General features: G+C 41.4%; 1 protein-coding gene across 4 annotated transcripts in view; it reads left to right on the top strand.

The window, feature by feature from the left end:
- The first annotated feature begins 1743 nt into the window (after positions 1-1743).
- The window catches only part of GHR (growth hormone receptor), a 163829-nt gene continuing 157120 nt past the window's right edge, over positions 1744-8452 (top strand). For 2 of the 4 annotated variants that reach the window (XM_058169878.1, XM_058169875.1), the window contains exon 1: positions 1745-2116. The gene's annotated coding sequence lies outside the window, so the exon portion shown is untranslated. Of the gene's footprint in view, positions 2117-2236; positions 2525-8452 lie in introns of those variants that run through there. The other 2 variants (XM_058169877.1, XM_058169876.1) reach the window with 2 other exon arrangements.

The raw sequence follows: 8452 nt of genomic DNA, 5'->3' as shown, positions 1-8452 counted from the left end.
GTGTCCTAGGCTTGTAACTAAGCCCAAGCTTGTGTGATCAATGCTTCTCCTCTTGGACAATAAGCAAGTCGATGGCTGTAATGAATAATAGCTCCACCGGGAGCCTCAGGGCACCAAAACAGTGAGATTTCTGGAATGCTGGTGCTTTTTTCCACTATTGCAATACTGAAGTTACAAAAATAAGCTTTTGTAATCGGTGGAGCAAAAGTCAATGATAACATGAGGATAAAGAAATAAAATCTCATTTAAGTAAAATTCAACTCCTAATAACAAGCATCCACATCAATTATATGATCTTAGCAACAGTATGGAAGTAATTTACCATTTTCTTTGTGCAGTCTAGTCTGCAGCCCTAACATTTTCTGAAGGTCTCCCACCCAAGAACTAACCATAATTTGATTACCAGGTGCTCCCCCAATCACCAGTTCAGTTTCCCAGACGTTTCTGGGTGTAGTCATTGTGGCCCAGCTGGACTACCAATTTTCAAGAGGTGTTTGACATTTTCATCTTTTCCCCCCCAGCAAAAGTAGCCAGACATTGTAGGCCCATCCCTGATGTTTAGACAATGAAGCCCACTTCATCCATATCAATCACCTTCATACCATTCCTTAAATACTAAATTCAACCCACTGACTATTTCATCTGAGTTTGTACTTTTATTTATATTGTTTTCTCACTAGTCCTGAACTGATTCTTTCTTCCATATCCATTTCCTGAAGCATTCATCCCAGGAGTGAAATCTAGCAGGTTCTGACAGGTTCTGGAGAACCGGTATTGGAAATTTTAAACAGTTGGAAAACCGGCAAATACCACTTCTGGCTGGCCTCAGCGTGGGGTGGGAATGGAGATTTTGCAATATCTTTCCCCCAGGAGTGGAAAGGGAATGGGGATTTTGCAGTATCCTTCCCCTGCCATGCCCACCAAGCCACACCTACCAAGCCACACCACATCCACCAAGCCACAGAACCGGTGGTAAAAAAATAGGATTTCACCACTGATTTATCCCCCACCCATGTTGAATTAAACAAAATGCCTCTGCAGGAATATTGCATAGTGATTACAAGAGGCAATTGTTGCAACTATCTTTAGCGGACTTTCATTGTAAATAAAATAAAAGCTGTTTTCTGTCTTTGGGCTGGGGTTGGGGGGGGAGAAACGGCTCCAGGCATGGTTTCAAATGCCTGGTGAAGCCTTCAGCCCAGGAAAAGGTATCCTGGCAGCTGCCCCACATTTGTAATTCAATATATTGACACCACAAGTATCCCGTCAGTCAGTATACAAGCATATTGACAACCCAAGTATGGGAAGGCCAAAAATCTGCTCACAAGTAGGCAAAAAGGAAAAATATTAGAAAAAGGTCAGCACTGGGTGGGGAAAGTTTGGCTCGCCCCCTGTCACTCCTTTTGAATTCCCCCCCTCCCCACCAAGAAATTGGATAGCTATTGCTGAGATTCTTAAATCGCTCCGTTTGCAGACATTGAATGCATTTAATGCAAGCATTAAAGTTCTCGCACTAGGCAGGGAGGCGCCCGACTGACAAAAAAAAAAGGGGGGGGGGAAAGGTCGATATTAATATCTGGGCAAAAAGTGACACGCACCAATTCGCAACTCCTCTTTTGGCGGCCGGGCCAGCAATCAGAGCTCCCACGAAGGCAGGAACCTCCCCTCAACCATCCGCCCGCCTCAGGCCGCGACCGACCAGCCAGCGGTGTCCCCCCCCCCCAACAACAACAACAAGGAGAGAACAAGCCCGTCCTAAAAAGGTTTAACCCTTTCGCCTTTGCCCCCCCCCTCCAACCCAGAAGCTGGTTCTTCCCCCCCCCCCGCCACTCCAACCACACCTCCCTGTCCCCAGCCCGGCGATTGAGCTCCCCAACTCTCGCCCGGGGCAGGCAGCCATGGCAAGGAGAAGAAGAGGCGGCGGGGGGCGGCGGCGGTGGTAACAAGCGCTGTGGCTGTGACAAGTAAAGCGGCCGCAACGGCCAAGCAGGCTGGGGGGCGCAGCCGGGGGCGTAGCTGTTTTGTCCCAGAGCTCCATGCACCGTGGCGAAGACGCGGCGCCAAGAAGGCAGGGCACAAGCCCAGCCCGTCTCCCCGCGCCTGGCTGCAAACGGAGGTAGGGCGCACTGGTTGGTTTGGGTTTTGGGGTGGGGTGGGGGGGTCTAGCAGGGGATGCAAGGGTGGAATATTGGGAGGTCTTTTCGTTGTTTTATGCGACCAGCGTGGTGAGCTCCAACCCCACCGATGCTGGAGCGTTTGGGATTTGAGGGCGAGGCGTGCTCGCGTTTCCTTCTCCACCGAGTTGCGTGTATTTTGAGTCCCCCGCCCCAGGATCCGAGCTCCGGGCGAATTTTTTTTTCCTCCTCCTTCGAAGGAGCCGGAGAAGCGGCCGCCTTTTTTTTTTTAAAAAAAATTTTTTATAATAAACATCGGCCGAACTCTTCGCTCAGGTAGAAGAAGGAACGGCAGCCGCCTGTTGCGCGCCAACTTCTGGGAAGTTTCCCCGAGCCTTGAAAAATCCAGGGTAGGATTCGCTTCCTCGGGCAATGGGAAGTTGAGAGAGGCGAAGCGGGTGCGGGGACAAGGGAGGGCTGGAGGTGGGGGGGAGGAAATAATGTCCCGGTGCGGGAATCAGTAGCAAAAAAAAAAAAAAGTGTCTGGTTTCTAGATTTTTATGGACTGGTTCTGTTCACGCAGGGGAATGGATGTTTCTGGAGGGTTGCCTGAGCGGTAGCCCAGCTGTTTTCAATCTGTTGGAGCTAAAAGGAGAACTTTGTGACACTTTAAAAAAAAGAAGGGAAAGGGGAAAACAGAAATACCGAAGCAATTCTTCCAAGGGTTTGTGTGGATGGAGGTCCAGCCTGGTTTAGTCGGCCAGATTAGAGGTGTCTTTAAGTGGCCGCCGAATTCTCCCTGGCCTTTTCTAGTGGAGGCATTTCCTTTGGTAAGCACTGGGGAGACTGGGAGCCAGAGAGCTGAAAGGCAGGCAGACAGGCAGGCAAGCGAGCAGGACGGCTGCGTCAAAATGTGAACGCATAAACCCAAAGTGGTATTCAACGTGATATTTTTTTAAAAAAGGCAGTTGCGTTTGGGAGGGTTGCTAAAATCAATAGGGTGCTTTGGAAAGATGCCCGCAATTTGAAACAAAACTTTCTGACAGTCTTTGATAAATCACCTGCTGCTCTGTTGTGCTACAGGTGACGTTGTTGTCCTTAACATTGAAGATATCCTGTCAGTAATTTCATATGCACCAAGACAAATTCCTTGTGTGTCCAATCACACTTGGGCAATGAAAAATTCTATTCTATTCTATTCTATTCTATTCTATTCTATTCTATTCTATTCTATTCTATATTAAGTTCTCCCTGTTCATTTTTTCTCCCAAATATTGAACTACAATTGCCAGATATTTTAGTTTTCCCCTCTGAAAGGTCTGAAAGATGCATCCAGACTGAACCTTTAAATGTTTCAAGGATGAGTTAAGATTGCAGGCAGCCCCTTAATCTTATTGGGGTTTATTGGGAAATAACATTTCCTAAAAGATGCACAATTTGTATGGGTGCTACTACCTGCTGAATTTCAATGGTATTTCTTTCCCAGTATAGTATTGCGAACTTAACATAGGTACTTCATAAAGTCTTAATAATTTTGATCATAATATCAGGATGATTCAGATATTCTCCACTGCTGGTATAAAAGGTTCTATACTGCGTATTTTATCTTTAGCTAGAATTACATCATTGTATGTTAAACTACTCTTTAGCCAGCATCTTTGAGGTGCTGCCATTATGGCTACAATCCCATATTTAATTCTCAGAGGAACCTTCAGTGTAACCTATCTTTGAGTAAGATATACATGGGATTGCCTGCACATTGTCCAGATTTACATAATGATGTTAAAGCTAGCAAATAAATATAAATATAATTGATGACTTTTTAATACTTAGTTTCAATTACTGTATATACCTGCCCGTTATTTATATCAGTAAAGGTGATCAGTAAGGGTGATTCAGTTAATTACTATGACACATTTTTATTTTAAAATAAGGCTCTGCAGTCTCTTAATTTGTGTTATTAAGCTTATTGGAACATATTTGTAACAACTCAGTTGTGCTGTGCATTTTACTTAACTCCTGGCTAAGCATGTACAGACTGGGCAGCAATTTTAAATTATTCCACCTACCCGGCTTCCATTAATGGGAGGCAGACCTAGGATCCTGTTATCAGCAGTAAGCTTCACACTTATCTACTTTTAAGCTAAGTGTTCTTTGCTTGTGCTTTGGGTGTTGCAGAGAGAAAAAATGGCCAGGACTGATCTGATTCATAGACGCACAGTTGTAATATGTGGTTTTTATGAAGATTGTTCATAGCCTTAATTTGCCACTATATATCTATGAGTGTTAACTGGCAGTGTTCAACTCTGCTTCTTTCCCATTTCTGAGTTACAAAAAGAATAATGTTTGATGTGGTCTGCCTTTCTTAGATGGGAAAGTAGGGTATATCAATACTTCTGATATTATCAATCAATTAGTATTTGTGTTATTTTATTAGACAATAATGTTATTTAAAGTTTAAGGTTTGTTTCTTTATATCTTGCCTTTATTGTGTTTATAAATAACTCAAGGTGGCAAACATACCCTAATACTGCTTCCTTCTCTTGTTGTCCCGACAACAATCCTGTGAGGTGTGTTAAGTTGAGAGAGAATGACTGGCCCAAAGTCACCTAGCTGGCTTTCATGTACAAGTCAGTTTCCTTGTTTCCAGCTTGACATCTTGAGGGGTAGGGAGAGAATGTTTATAATTTCATAATGATAATAAAAAAACATGACTGTATTTGCACAGTATAGTTAACCATATTACTAACTCATTTGGGAGGGTTGCTAAAATCAATAGGGTGCTTTGGAAAGATGCCCGCAATTTGAAACAAAACTTTCTGACAGTCTTTGATAAATCACCTGCTGCTCTGTTGTGCTACAGGTGACGTTGTTGTCCTTAACATTGAAGATATCCTGTCAGTAATTTCATATGCACCAAGACAAATTCCTTGTGTGTCCAATCACACTTGGGCAATGAAAATTCTATTCTATATTAAGTTCTCCCTGTTCATTTTTTCTCCCAAATATTGAACTACAATTGCCAGATATTTTAGTTTTCCCCTCTGAAAGGTCTGAAAGATGCATCCAGACTGAACCTTTAAATGTTTCAAGGATGAGTTAAGATTGCAGGCAGCCCCTTAATCTTATTGGGGTTTATTGGGAAATAACATTTCCTAAAAGATGCACAATTTGTATGGGTGCTACTACCTGCTGAATTTCAATGGTATTTCTTTCCCAGTATAGTATTGCGAACTTAACATAGGTACTTCATAAAGTCTTAATAATTTTGATCATAATATCAGGATGATTCAGATATTCTCCACTGCTGGTATAAAAGGTTCTATACTGCGTATTTTATCTTTAGCTAGAATTACATCATTGTATGTTAAACTACTCTTTAGCCAGCATCTTTGAGGTGCTGCCATTATGGCTACAATCCCATATTTAATTCTCAGAGGAACCTTCAGTGTAACCTATCTTTGAGTAAGATATACATGGGATTGCCTGCACATTGTCCAGATTTACATAATGATGTTAAAGCTAGCAAATAAATATAAATATAATTGATGACTTTTTAATACTTAGTTTCAATTACTGTATATACCTGCCCGTTATTTATATCAGTAAAGGTGATCAGTAAGGGTGATTCAGTTAATTACTATGACACATTTTTATTTTAAAATAAGGCTCTGCAGTCTCTTAATTTGTGTTATTTTATTAGACAATAATGTTATTTAAAGTTTAAGGTTTGTTTCTTTATATCTTGCCTTTATTGTGTTTATAAATAACTCAAGGTGGCAAACATACCCTAATACTGCTTCCTTCTCTTGTTGTCCCGACAACAATCCTGTGAGGTGTGTTAAGTTGAGAGAGAATGACTGGCCCAAAGTCACCTAGCTGGCTTTCATGTACAAGTCAGTTTCCTTGTTTCCAGCTTGACATCTTGAGGGGTAGGGAGAGAATGTTTATAATTTCATAATGATAATAAAAAAACATGACTGTATTTGCACAGTATAGTTAACCATATTACTAACTCATTTGGGAATCACTGTTCTGCACTATTCTAATTCAATCCCTTTATAGTAGCCTTCCCTGACTTAATGCTCTACCATGAATTAAACTCCAAGTCCCCTCAACTTCATCCAGGCAGTTTCTGGCTTGGGATGATTGGAAGAGAAAGGGGAAAAAAACCCTCCATATACTCATGAAGAACATTTAAGCTTAGCTTGAAGACTGTCTAGGCTTCTAGGTGTTCCTATACGGTGATTCTCAACAGCTCCAGACTTGATAGACAATAGTGATGTACACTAAAAATGATTGTTTAAACAATTGAAGGGCATAAGCTCCTATCCTGCACTAAAACAATTTCAGTGTTGCAAATCCATTTTGCATTCAGTTTGATACTGAATTGCTGATGCAGGAGAAAAGGGTGCAAGCACATTTGCGTAATTAGATAGTCATTGCGTTGCTGGTTGACAACCTCTGGTGTAGGATTTTTAAAACCGGGTATCTCCTTTTCATTTTATGGCAGCTAACTTTTTCATGCATTTTATTTCTTGACTACTTCCAGCTTGGGTGGTGTTATATGACTGATGAATCCCAAATGCAAGAAGAACACTTCAAGACAATTGTAATGATGTGCCAAAAGTTTATTCTTGCTGCTTGCTCTGCCCTGGCATTTTAAGCTCATATGGCTGATGGTCAAACAGATGGCTAAATTTTTATGGGGAGAAACTGCCTCCTGTTGCACTGGCCAGTTCCAATATCACATTCATGTCTGTCCTCTGCATCTAACATTTCCCAGAATAATTTGACATGTTGTCCTTGATTTAGCATCTTAATTTTTTTTATAGCCCTAACCTGCAATCACCCCTCTTTTTTGGATCATCCTCAAACACAGATTGTTTCATCCTATTGCAGTTACAGCCTTCAACCTCTCACTTTTTTCTTCCTTTTGCAGTTAAACTGAAATATCATAACCATTTCCTCCACTGGCTATTTTTCCTTAATGCCACGCAGAAATTAGATTTAGCAAATGGAAAGATGGATCTTTCTTTGGAATCTCTGAGCTTTGCCTTTTCCAGTTTGGTTCCTCCCACATGTCCAGAGATTCCAAGTCTGAATTTCCAGCCAGTTTGGGAATCACTGTTCTGCACTATTCTAATTCAATCCCTTTATAGTAGCCTTCCCTGACTTAATGCTCTACCATGAATTAAACTCCAAGTCCCCTCAACTTCATCCAGGCAGTTTCTGGCTTGGGATGATTGGAAGAGAAAGGGGAAAAAAACCCTCCATATACTCATGAAGAACATTTAAGCTTAGCTTGAAGACTGTCTAGGCTTCTAGGTGTTCCTATACGGTGATTCTCAACAGCTCCAGACTTGATAGACAATAGTGATGTACACTAAAAATGATTGTTTAAACAATTGAAGGGCATAAGCTCCTATCCTGCACTAAAACAATTTCAGTGTTGCAAATCCATTTTGCATTCAGTTTGATACTGAATTGCTGATGCAGGAGAAAAGGGTGCAAGCACATTTGCGTAATTAGATAGTCATTGTGTTGCTGGTTGACAACCTCTGGTGTAGGATTTTTAAAACCGGGTATCTCCTTTTCATTTTATGGCAGCTAACTTTTTCATGCATTTTATTTCTTGACTACTTCCAGCTTGGGTGGTGTTATATGACTGATGAATCCCAAATGCAAGAAGAACACTTCAAGACAATTGTAATGATGTGCCAAAAGTTTATTCTTGCTGCTTGCTCTGCCCTGGCATTTTAAGCTCATATGGCTGATGGTCAAACAGATGGCTAAATTTTTATGGGGAGAAACTGCCTCCTGTTGCACTGGCCAGTTCCAATATCACATTCATGTCTGTCCTCTGCATCTAACATTTCCCAGAATAATTTGACATGTTGTCCTTGATTTAGCATCTTAATTTTTTTTATAGCCCTAACCTGCAATCACCCCTCTTTTTTGGATCATCCTCAAACACAGATTGTTTCATCCTATTGCAGTTACAGCCTTCAACCTCTCACTTTTTTCTTCCTTTTGCAGTTAAACTGAAATATCATAACCATTTCCTCCACTGGCTATTTTTCCTTAATGCCACGCAGAAATTAGATTTAGCAAATGGAAAGATGGATCTTTCTTTGGAATCTCTGAGCTTTGCCTTTTCCAGTTTGGTTCCTCCCACATGTCCAGAGATTCCAAGTCTGAATTTCCAGCCAGTTTGGGAATTCATTACCGTATTTTTCAGAGTATAAGACTCTCTGGACTATAAGACGTACCTACCTTTTTTGTTGAGGAAAACAAGAGAAAGAAATCTGCCTCTGCCTCCCAGCAATTTTGCGTCA

The sequence above is a fragment of the Ahaetulla prasina genome, chromosome 2, assembly GCF_028640845.1.
Source record: "Ahaetulla prasina isolate Xishuangbanna chromosome 2, ASM2864084v1, whole genome shotgun sequence".
NCBI lineage: Eukaryota > Metazoa > Chordata > Lepidosauria > Squamata > Colubridae > Ahaetulla > Ahaetulla prasina.
This window is presented reverse-complemented; position numbering and strand designations above follow the sequence as displayed.